Source organism: Ranitomeya imitator, chromosome 9 (assembly GCF_032444005.1).
Source record: "Ranitomeya imitator isolate aRanImi1 chromosome 9, aRanImi1.pri, whole genome shotgun sequence".
NCBI lineage: Eukaryota > Metazoa > Chordata > Amphibia > Anura > Dendrobatidae > Ranitomeya > Ranitomeya imitator.
Genome location: NC_091290.1, coordinates 20,184,787 through 20,197,004, shown reverse-complemented (window position 1 = coordinate 20,197,004; position 12,218 = coordinate 20,184,787). Strand labels below are relative to the sequence as shown.

At 43.2% G+C, this 12,218-nt stretch overlaps 1 gene segment (V, D, J or C); it reads left to right on the top strand.

The window, feature by feature from the left end:
* The window catches only part of LOC138648730 (Ig gamma-2A chain C region-like), a 47,272-nt gene extending 42,249 nt beyond the window's left edge, over positions 1-5,023 (top strand). Inside the window, exon 7 of the C gene segment in view lies at positions 1,485-5,023.
* Positions 5,024-12,218: the final 7,195 nt, after the last annotated feature.

The following is a 12,218-nucleotide window of genomic DNA, read 5'->3' as shown; positions in this document are numbered from 1 at the left end:
CCTATGTTATTGTAACTATCAGGTCTTTCCAGATGCTCTTAACCACCAGGTCCATTATTGTCCTAACCACCAGGTCATAACAGTGGAGGGTGTGACGAGGACACAAGGTTGCAGTCTCTTTACCTTTTATTGAAGGCTTCAGCATCCACAGTCCAGATCACAGGGCAGGCAGAGTCTGGCCGGTTTGGAGGCAAATCAAGAGTCCCCTTAACCAGGTGGAAATCAGTAGCCTTCCTCTAGCGCCTTGGTTTTGTAGTACCTTACTGCTAAGCCTCTCCTAAGGTCCTCACAGATGTTGTAGATGTTATAGATGTTATGTCTCTCTCTGTCCCCCAGATGGATAGGAACAACCCGCATGACCGGTGGCGTGAGGCTTTTTACAGGGACTCTAGCATGCCCCGGCCTCTTGTGGGTGCCACCTTGCCTCCTGGGTATGGGGCGGATCAGTAATTTTCAATTAGCTGTCCTGCGGGTCTCTGGAGCAAGGCATAAAGGACTGTTGCTCCCTCAGTGTTCCGGCTACCGGGTTCCTGCGCCTCAGGAGGCAGCCTGTGCAGGGCAGAACTCCTTCTGGTATGCACTCCTTTGCTATGACTTCTTCACCCTCTCTACAAAACAGTTCTCTTTTCATGTCCTTTCTTAGGAACTGCCGAACGTGGAGCAGGCGCAGCTCCGTGACCTTTGGTCCAGGCCTCTGACAGGCTCCCACCTGTCAGGGACCAACTACCTGAGCCATGCTCAGGCAGCAACTGCCTAACTTCCTCTCCAGGCCACCAGTTTTACCTATGTGTGAAGAGTGCCCTAATAAATAGGAGCATAGCTCCCCCTGGTGGACTGGAGTATGAAATGTGTTGTATGTTTGTGTTACCTGGTAAAGAGATCTCCTTTATTGCCTTCAAACGTAACATCACTCCCCCCCTAGAGGAGAATGATATTACAGCAAAGACCAGGACCCTGGGGCGCTGCACCACCTATTGGAAGTAGCAATCCTAAAAGTCAATGTCGACTTTTAGGATTGCTTCTTCCAATAGGTGGCGCTAGAGTTCTAGTTCTCTTCCTCTCTGAAGAGGCAATTTGCATATTTCCCAGAGGAGCATTGTGGCTTTAAGTCTCCTCATCTTGGCATGCTTAGCATGTCAATCTCCGCAAGGAGAAACAATACCTCTTGGATATTGCTTACATGGGCACAGTTGCACCTCTGTACAAGCAGCTGTGCCTGGTACTGCAGATTATTATATTCAGTTTTCATGCCCCCAAACACAATTTTAAGTTGACGAAAAATGAATATTTTCAACAAAAATCATGGCTAGTCAGGTAAAAACTTGAAGACTGAACGTTGGTTCTTGCCTACCAATCATAGACTGTCACCTTTCGAAGTGGTTGGTTTTGCTCAATATTTGTGCAGCATATTCCTAATTTCACAAACTCTAATTGGACAGATATTGTGGCAATTACTAAAAAAAATTTCTTCCTTTATCCTATAGGAAATTTTAGCATAATTAATTCCATGCAGTGTCATCGCTGGATAATGACTGCAAAGCAAGTCTATACTACAATGAAGGAGAATAACAGAAAGGTCATTACTTATTTCGGAGTAAAAAAAATCAAGAATGGTGACCTCTGGACTGGCCGGTCTACACACCAATCACAATCTGGTGTTGATAACTGAAAAGCAATTTATTACATGGTGCGGATAGGTCTTCTGTATACTCAAATGGTTGATAACCAGTCCTTTATCAGGACACCACTAGAAGCTGACCAGTCGTTTATCAGGACACCACACCACTGGCTGCTAACCAGGCTACTATCAAGGCACAACTAGTTTCTGGACAGTCCAGAATTGAAGGAAACGTCACTCAAAATATGATGTCTTTTATTTTACTGTTTCATTATCTATTATAGAGAACCAGATGAGCAATTTGACTCAAGGCGAATCAAATTTTTCTAATTTCTCGAAATTTGTTGAACCAGGCAAATTTGAACAATTTGCGATTCATTCTGCGTGAATCACCTAAAACAGCAGGCACCATTTTATCCATTGCATATTTTACACTATGCCGTGTAACAAGCATTTCTTATTAAGTCATTTTTGTGAATTCGTGAATTTTATTTATTTTTTTTAAATACAAATCAAAGGTAAAAATAAAATACAGACTTGGAACCGTAAGGCTATGTTCACACATTGCGTTTTTGCTGCATTTTTTATGCAAATTTTAAGCTGCGTTTTACAGTACTAGCAAAAGCTATGAGATTTCAGATATGCACACACATTGTTTATTTTCCTGACTGAATTGGAAAACTGCAGCACGTCACTTCTTTCAGCGTTTTCCAGCGTTATTTTCACCCATACAAAGCAATGAGTAAGTGCAAAAACGCAGTGTTCAGATTTTGCTATGTTTTTGATGTAAAAACGTAAGGAAGTTTCATCATGTTTTTTATGGTGGGCACTAAACTTTATCAACATGCACATGAGACAATAACAACGCAGCAAAAAAACAAACAAAAAGAAACAGCAAAACCTGCTTTTTGTAAGCAGCTTCTTTACTGCCAAGAGAGCAGGTTTTGCCTGCAGAAAAAAACTTAGCAAAAACGCAACGAGTGAACATAGCCTAAGACTTTAATTCTCACAAAATGTTCATGTCACAAATTACTGGCATTTTAGACACACGTTGTATTAGTCAAAACAGAAATACGCACATGCCCCACCAACGCTACAGCCTAAAATACAATTTTACTGCATTAGCAATCTTTAGAAAAGAATCCACATTCTCTACAATCCTCCAACTTTATCACATTTAGGCTATGTGCACACGTTCAGGAATTCTAGCAGAAATTTCCGGAGAAAATCCGGACATTTCTGCCAGAATTCCACACCAAATCTGCATGCAGAATTACCGCGGTTTTACCGCGGATTTGCCGCGGAATTTGCGCGGATTTTCCCAAAAATTTCTCACTGCTTAGCCAGTGGGAAATCCGCGCAAATTCCGCAAAATTAATGGACATGCTCATTATTTTTCCGCAAAGCGTTTTTTGCGCGGAAAATAGCGTAGCATGTGCATTAAAATTGCGAAATTCATGTTAAATGATAGGATGCTTAAAGTATGCGGATTATTTGCGGATTTATAGCGTTTTTATAGCGCAAAAACGCTTACAATCCGCAAATAATCCGGAACGTGTGCACATAGCCTTAGGCTATGTGCACACATCAGGATTTTTTCCTGACAAAATCTGGAGATTTCTGCCAGAAATCCGCATGCTTTTTTGCGCGGATTTTGCGCGTTTTTGACGCATTTTTTGTGCGGATTTTTTGCGTTTTTTTCCGGACACTCCAATTTAATGGGAAATCCGCAAAAAAACTGCAAAAATAATGAACATGCTTGTTTTTTTTGCGGAATGCGTTTTTTTTTTGCGGAAAAAACGCAAACATATGCACAAAAAATGCGGAATGCATTCTAAATGATAGGATGCATAATGTTTGCGCTTTTTTAGCGATTTTATAGTGTTTTTATCGGGAAATTCCACAAAAAAAATGCTAAAAATCCGAACGTGTGCACATACCCTCAGGCTATGTGCACACGTTCAGGATTTTTCGTGTTTTTTCAGCAATTTTCCATGGAAAAAAACGCTAAAAAAGCATACATATGCATTCCATCATTTTTAATGCATTCCGCAATTTTTGTGCACATGCTGCATTTTTTTCCGCGAAAAAAAACACATTGCGGTAAAAAAAGCAGCATGTTCATTAATTTTGCTGATTTTTCGCGTTTTTGCCACTATATTATTGCATTGGGAAGCTCCGGAAAAAAACCCCGAAAACTCCGCAACAAAAACCGAGCAAAAAAGCGATAAAAACGCGAGCGGATTTCCTGCAGAAAAAGTCTGGTTTTGTTCAGGAAAACTCTGCACACATTCCTGAACGTGTGCACATAGCCGGAGGGTATGTGCGCACGTTGCGGATTCTCTGCGGATCCGCAGCGTTTTTTGCGGTGCAGAAACGCTGCAGATCCACAATTGATTTACAGTACAATGTAAATCAATGAGAAAAAAAAATGCTGTGCACACTTTGCGGAAAATCCGCTGCGGAAACGCTGCGGTTTAAAAGAAGTAGCATGTCACTTCTTTTTTGCGAATCTGCAGCGTTTTTTTACCCATTATAGAAAACCGCAGGGGTAAAAAACGCAGCAAATCCGCAAAAAAAAAAAAAAACGCTGCGGAACCGCATAAAAAGCTTGGCAAATTCGCAGGTGCGTTTTCTGCCAGGAGAGGCAGAATCCGCACCAGAAATTCCTAAAGCAACGTGTGCACATAGCCTTACAGTGACGGTGCATTCACCCAATAATATTACTATCAACCCTGCTGAAACTTCTTGTTCTACAAGCCGTCACTGCCAACAATATGGTCACAAATTCCTTTTTAGGCTACATTTCCACGATGAGCTTTTCATGTTGAATCATTTCTGCACCATTTCTGAAACCACAGTATTATATAAATTAATTTACGTTGCGTTTTATCACTGCATTATTGTGTGCGTTTTTTTAACACGAGTTTTTATTGCGTTTTTTTGTCTTAGCTTCCTAATGATTTTTTCCTTATTATACTCGTATGAATAAATATGTTTTACCTATATTTTTTCTATATATCGGTTTTTAATTCACTTACTCTTGCCAGTATGATAAAGAAACCCCAATTCTGTGTATTATAGCAGCTATTGTTAACTTTTTGAATGCCACTGTAAATCACGTGTCGACATGTACGCGTCATTAACTCCTCCCATCAGCACGCCCGTGAAGTGGGTCGCCGATGGGTTGTCATTACAGCCGGGGTTCAGCTGATGACTCCTATGCCTGTCATTACGTAGTTCCTTTGAAACCCTGCCTGTGGCCGAGCTTCAAAGGAGACCGCGATTTCTGCTATATGCAGAGCGATGCTGCGGCAAAATGACTCCTCTCCCCAGAGGTATTTTATTCCTACCCCAATGTACAACTTTTTTATGATGATGATTTTTGATATTATTGCATAAAAATAAAATATTATACAAAGTTTTAAAATATTGGATGCAGTCGTTCAAATACCCCAGAAATCCAGTGTCTGTGTTTTTGTGGACGGGATGCTACAAAGTTGTGTCAACTGTAAAGCTGAGCTCAGTATGTTAAAATGTAAAATGTATTTTTTTTATAGACTGACAGCCCTTTATAGCTATCACTGAAGTATTTAATGATAGCTGGACAAGTCTTGTGATGTGTTGTTTGTATAGTTAATGTTTTACCAGAGATCACAGAAGCGAACACATGAAACAATTACAGAGAGGTGAGGTATACCGAAACCTGTCACCTTGTAAAAACACATATAACCAATTGATAAATCAGATCATGCACATTTCTTACTAGATCATGGAGTCTCCTACCTGGACTTTACACTGCTGTGTCATTCTACCCATCACTGGCACCTGTGCACACAGCTGCAGGAGAGAGAGGAAACCTGAATGAGAAAGTGTAATGTCACCCTCTGTCCACTAGGAGGCAACAGAACAGAAGACAATGTCACGCCGCCATCATTTTGAGGACTGGTGATAATAATAATAATAATAATCTTTATTTTTATATAGCGCTAACATATTCCGCAGCGCTTTACAGTTTTGCACACATTATCATCACTGTCCCCGATGGGGCTCACAATCTAGATTCCCTATCAGTATGTCTTTGGAATGTGGGAGGAAACCGGAGTACCCAGAGGAAACCCACGCAAACACGGAGAGAACATACAAACTCTTTGCAGATGTTGTCCTGGGTGGGATTCGAACCCAGGACCCCAGCGCTGCAAGGCTGCAGTGCTATCCACTGAGCCACCGTGCTGCCCAGGTGATGAGCAGAAACATTCAGGCTATGTGCACACCTTGCGGATTCGTGTGCGGATTTTTCCGCACTGTTTTTGCAAAATCCACAGGTGAAACGCACTGGATTTACCGCAGTTTTTGTGCGGTTTTACACCTGCGGATTCCTATTGAGGAACAGGTGTAAAACGCTGAGGAATCCGCGCAAAGAATTGACATGCTGAGGAAAATACAACGCAGCGTTTCAGCGTGGTATTTTCCGCACCATGGGCACTGCGGATTTGGTTTTCCATAGGTTTACGTGGTACTGTAAACCGCATGGAAAACAGCTGCGAGTCCACAGCGGGCAATCTGCAACGTGTGCACATAGCCGTACAGGAGCGGTGGCCGGAACGGGCAGTGCAAACGTCCTCAACCAACACTCGAATGTGAGCGAGCGAGTGCAGCCCTGTGCTCATCTCTACCAATAACCCATGTACCTCTGAACCTATGAGTGCAGGGGGTTTGGAGCTGTGTATCAGAAAACTGGAGCAGCAGCCTCATATAAAGATCATTAACATCAGAAGTATCTTTATAGATAATAACATACGTGAAGGCGATTACACAGCACTCACATATCACCCACCCCATGTAATAGCAGGGGTCACACCAGCCCTTGTATCAGTGACACTGGATGGCCATCTTGTAATCTTGTATCAGTGACCCCGGGCGGCCATCTTATATCAGTGACCCTGGGTGGCCATCTTGTAGCAGTGACCCCGGGCGGCCATCTTGTATCAGTGAACCCAGGTCTCCATCTTGTAGCAGTGACCCCGGGCGGCCATCTTGTATCAGTGAACCCAGGTCTCCATCTTGTAGCAGTGACCCCGGGCGGCCATCTTATATCAGTGACCCTGGGTGGCCATCTTGTATCAGTGAACCCAGGTCTCCATCTTGTAGCAGTGAACCCAGGTCTCCATCTTATATCAGTGACCCTGGGTGGCCATCTTATATCAGTGAACCCAGGTCTCCATCTTGTATCAGTGAACCCAGGTCTCCATCTTGTATCAGTGACCCCGGGTGGCCATCTTATATCAGTGAACCCAGGTCTCCATCTTATATCAGTGAACCCAGGTCTCCATCTTGTAGCAGTGACCCCAGGTCTCCATCTTGTATCAGTGAACCCAGGTCTCCATCTTATATCAGTGAACCCAGGTCTCCATCTTGTAGCAGTGAACCCAGGTCTCCATCTTGTAGCAGTGAACCCAGGTCTCCATCTTGTAGCAGTGACCCCGGGTGGCCATCTTATATCAGTGAACCCAGGTCTCCATCTTGTATCAGTGAACCCAGGTCTCCATCTTGTAGCAGTGACCCCGGGTGGCCATCTTATATCAGTGAACCCAGGTCTCCATCTTGTATCAGTGAACCCAGGTCTCCATCTTGTAGCAGTGACCCCGGGTGGCCATCTTATATCAGTGAACCCAGGTCTCCATCTTGTAGCAGTGACCCCAGGTCTCCATCTTGTAGCAGTGACCCCGGGCGGCCATATTATATCAGTGAACCCAGGTCTCCATCTTGTATCAGTGACCATCTTGTATCAGTGACCCCGGGTGGCCATCTTATATCAGTGAACCCAGGTCTCCCTCTTGTATCAGTGAACCCAGGTCTCCATCTTGTAGCAGCGACCCCGGGCGGCCATCTTATATCAGTGAACCCAGGTCTCCATCTTATATCAGTGAACCCAGGTCTCCATCTTGTAGCAACGACCCCGGGTGGCCATCTTATATCAGTGAACCCAGGTCTCCATCTTGTAGCAGTGATCCCGGGTGGCCATCTTATATCAGTGAACCCAGGTCTCCATCTTGTATCAGTGACCATCTTGTATCAGTGACCCCGGGCGGCCATCTTATATCAGTGAACCCAGGTCTCCATCTTGTAGCAGTGACCCCGGGTGACCATCTTATATCAGTGAACCCAGGTCTGCATCTTGTAGCAGCGACCCCGTGCGGCCATCTTATATCAGTGAACCCAGGTCTCCATCTTGTATCAGTGACCATCTTGTATCAGTGACCCCGGGCGGCCATCTTGTATCAGTGACCCCGGGCGGCCATCTTGTATCAGTGAACCCTGGTCTCCATCTTGTATCAGTGACCATCTTGTATCAGTGACCCCGGGCGGCCATCTTATATCAGTGAACCCAGGTCTCCATCTTGTAGCAGTGACCCCGGGTGACCATCTTATATCAGTGAACCCAGGTCTGCATCTTGTAGCAGCGACCCCGTGCGGCCATCTTATATCAGTGAACCCAGGTCTCCATCTTGTATCAGTGACCATCTTGTATCAGTGACCCCGGGCGGCCATCTTGTATCAGTGACCCCGGGCGGCCATCTTGTATCAGTGAACCCTGGTCTCCATCTTGTATCAGTGACCATCTTGTATCAGTGACCCCGGGCGGACATCTTATATCAGTGAACCCAGGTCTCCATCTTGTAACAGTGACCCCGGGTGACCATCTTATATCAGTGAACCCAGGTCTCCATCTTGTATCAGTGACCATCTTGTATCAGTGACCCCGGGCGGCCATCTTGTATCAGTGACCCCGGGCGGCCATCTTGTATCAGTGAACCCTGGTCTCCATCTTGTATCAGTGACCATCTTGTATCAGTGACCCCGGGCGGCCATCTTATATCAGTGAACCCAGGTCTCCATCTTGTATCAGTGACCCCAGGTCTCCATCTTATATCAGTGAACCCAGGCCTCCATCTTGTAACAGTGACCCCAGGTCTCCATCTTATATCAGTGACCCCAGGCCTCCATCTTGTAACAGTGACCCCAGGTCTCCATCTTATATCAGTGAACCCAGGCCTCCATCTTGTAACAGTGACCCCAGGTCTCCATCTTATATCAGTGAACCCAGGCCTCCATCTTTCATCAGTGAACCCGTGCGGCCATCTTTTATCAGTGACGCCAGGCGGCCATAAGATAACTCCTACTGTCAGCTCTGTGATATATAATAATGCATATTACTATTGCACTAGGATGAGGCACAGGTGCAGAAGTAATGGCGCCATACGGCAGAAACATGTAAGCCCTCTGTGATGGTGTTACTGATAGGCGGGTGTGAGGCCTTTCATGGAATAAAGAAGTTATATGGTGGCGTCTGCTTAGTTTTTACATTACTGTTTCTATGGGAGACAGGAGACCCCGTCACTCACCCTGCACATCACTGAGGGGAGACAAATTCCTCACGTTTTACCTCAGATTTACTCAGCGCTTGGCTCCTCCCCTTACGTCAGCCTGGGAGTGTTCTGATTGGTAGATCAGCTTGTAGCTCCTGAGCTGTAGATGGGTAACTGACAGGCTGTTCCACCAATAGGAAACTTCTCTTCTGAAACAAGCCAGTGCTGATTGGTTAACAGGTAAATAATTATTTAATCTCCAGTCGTGGCCCCACACAGTGAATGAGTAAGTAAGCCGGAAGCTGATTGGCTGCCATTGACTGAAACTTGTTTTTCTGGCTTTGTTTTTACACCATTCATTGTATGGCAGCACGATTCTCCGGGTCAGTACGATTACACAGACACCAAACTTGTCGAGGGTTTTCTTTTCTTCATTAAAGTGGTGAAAAAAATATCAGAAAGTTGTAAAAAAAAAAGTGATGTCGTTTTCTACATAACTGTATGAGCTGAACGAGGGCTCGTTGTTTGCATGATCACCATTATTTTTCTTTATATATACCATTTTGCGTTTTTTATGGAGGTGCGGGGATGAAAAACCTGCAATTCTGGAGTTTCACGGTTTTTTAACAGCATTTACAACAAGGGTTAAATAATTTCACGTATTGTTAAACCCTTTACCCCCAAGGGTGGTTTGCACGTTAATGACTGGGCCAATTTTTACAATTCTGACCACTGTCCCTTTATGAGGTTATAACTCTGGAACGCTTCAACAGATCCCGGTGAATCTGACACTGTTTTCTCATGACATATTGTACTTCATGTTATTGGTAAAATTTAATTGATATTACCTGCATTTATTTGTGAAAAAAACGGAAATTTGGCGAAAATTTTGAAAATTTTGCAATTTTCCAACTTTGAATTTTTATGCAATTAAATCACAGAGATATGTCACACAAAATACTTAATAAATAACATTTCCCACATGTCTACTTTACATCAGCACAATTTTGGAACCAACATTTTTTTTTGTTAGGGAGTTATAAGGGTTAAAAGTTGACCAGCAATTTCTCATTTTTACACCACCATTTTATTTTAGGGACCACATCTCATTTAAAGTCATTTTGAGGGGTCTATATGATAGAAAATACCCAAGTATGACACCATTCTAAAAACTGCACCCCTCAAAGTGCTCAAAACCATATTCAAGAAGTTTATTAACCCTTCTGGTGCTTCACAGGAATTTTTGGAATGTTTAAATAAAAATTAACATTTAACTTTTTTTCACAAAAAATTTACTTCAGCTCCAATTTGTTTTATTTTACCAAGGGTAGCAGGAGAAAATGGACCCCAAAAGTTGTTTTACAATTTGTCCTGAGTACGCCAATACCCCACATGTGGGGGTAAACCACTGTTTGGGCACATGGCAGAGCTCGGAAGCGAAGGAGCGCCATTTGACTTTTCAATGCAAAATTGACAGGAATTGAGATGGGACGCTATGTTGCGTTTGGAGAGCCAGTAATGTGCCTAAATATTGAAACCCCCACAAGTGACACCATTTAGGAAAGTACACCCCTTAAGGAACTTATCTAGATGTATGGTGAGCACTTTGACCCACCAAGTTCTTCACAGAAGTTTATAATGCAGAACCGTAAAAATAAAAAATCATATTTTTTCACAAAAATTATATTTTCGTCCCCAATTTTTTTCCCCCAAGGGTAAGAGAAGAAATTGGACCCCAAAAGTTGTTGTACAATTTGTCCTGAGTACGCTGATACCCCATATGTGGGGGTAAACCACTGTTTGGGCGCATGGGAGAGCTCGGAAGGGAAGGAGCGCCGTTTGACTTTTCAATGCAAAATTGATCACTTCTTATTACGATTTTTGTGAGGCAGAATGACAAAAAACCAGCTATTCATGAATTTCTTTTGGGGGAGGTGTTTATACCGTTCCGCGTTTGGTAAAATGGATAAAGCAGTTTTATTCTTCGGGTCAGTACGATTACAGTGATACCTCATTTATATCATTTTTTTCTGTTTTGGCGCTTTTACAATATAAAAACTATTTTATAGAAAAAATAATTATTTTTGCATCGCTTTATTCTGAGGACTATAACTTTTTTATTTGTTGCTGATGATGCTGAATGGCGGCTCGTTTTTTGCGGGACAAGATGACGTTTTCAGCAGTACCATGGTTATTTATATCTGTCTTTTTGATCGAGTGTCATTCCACTTTTTGTTCGGCGGTATGATAATAAAGCGTTGTTTTTTGCCTCTTTTTTTTTTTTTTCTTACGTGTTTACTGAAGGGGTTAACTAGTGGGCCAGTTTTATAGGTCGGGCCGTTATGGACGCGGCGATACTAAAAAGGTGTACGTTTATTGTTTTTTTTAAATTTAGATAAAGAAATGTATTTATGGGAAAAAAGCCGATCAAAAATAGATCTGATAGTAATTTTAACAAGATCCCACCAAATTTAGAAGAACATAGCTAAAGTAGGAATTTAAAACGTAACCTTTATTATATACAAGGTAAAAAGACAAAGACAAAAACAAAAAATGTCACCCAAAACTAGTGCCTATAGTGGTACTGAATGATGTAACCTGTAAGAAAGAAACACATCACTTGTGGGCGATACCACAATAGAAAATCAGTGGGAATGGCCGCAGCCGTGCAGCGTGTAATGTCCCACGACAACAAGGTACCACCTAATAGCAATAATATGAGAATGCAAAACAATTGCTAATACACGTGACCTTGTATGTATAAATATTGGCAGGTATCCAATACTAAAAGAGGCGGGAGGAGGTAGGGCAAGTGAGACGTATGAATAATCAACAATAATAAAATAAGAACGATCTCACCAACTGCGGAGACCCGGATAGGTGGAGCCCATAGCGCGCTGAAGTGGAGGGATCCAAGAGTCAGCAACGTCAGGTGACAATACCCTGTCAACACCCTGAAAGGCTATCCAAAAACCTATGTGCCCAAGCTCCCGCCCTTACAAGGGCAGTCCACAACTACCCCTGAACAACATCATGCCCTGCACTCTCCCTATTGATGTCCCTCATCAATAGGGAGAGTGCAGGGCATGATGTTGTTCAGGGGTAGTTGTGGCTCCACCTATCCGGGTCTCGGCAGTTGGTGAGATCGTTCTTATTTTATTATTGTTGATTATTCATACGTCTCACTTGCCCTACCTCCTCCCGCCTCTTTTAGTATTGGATACCTGCCA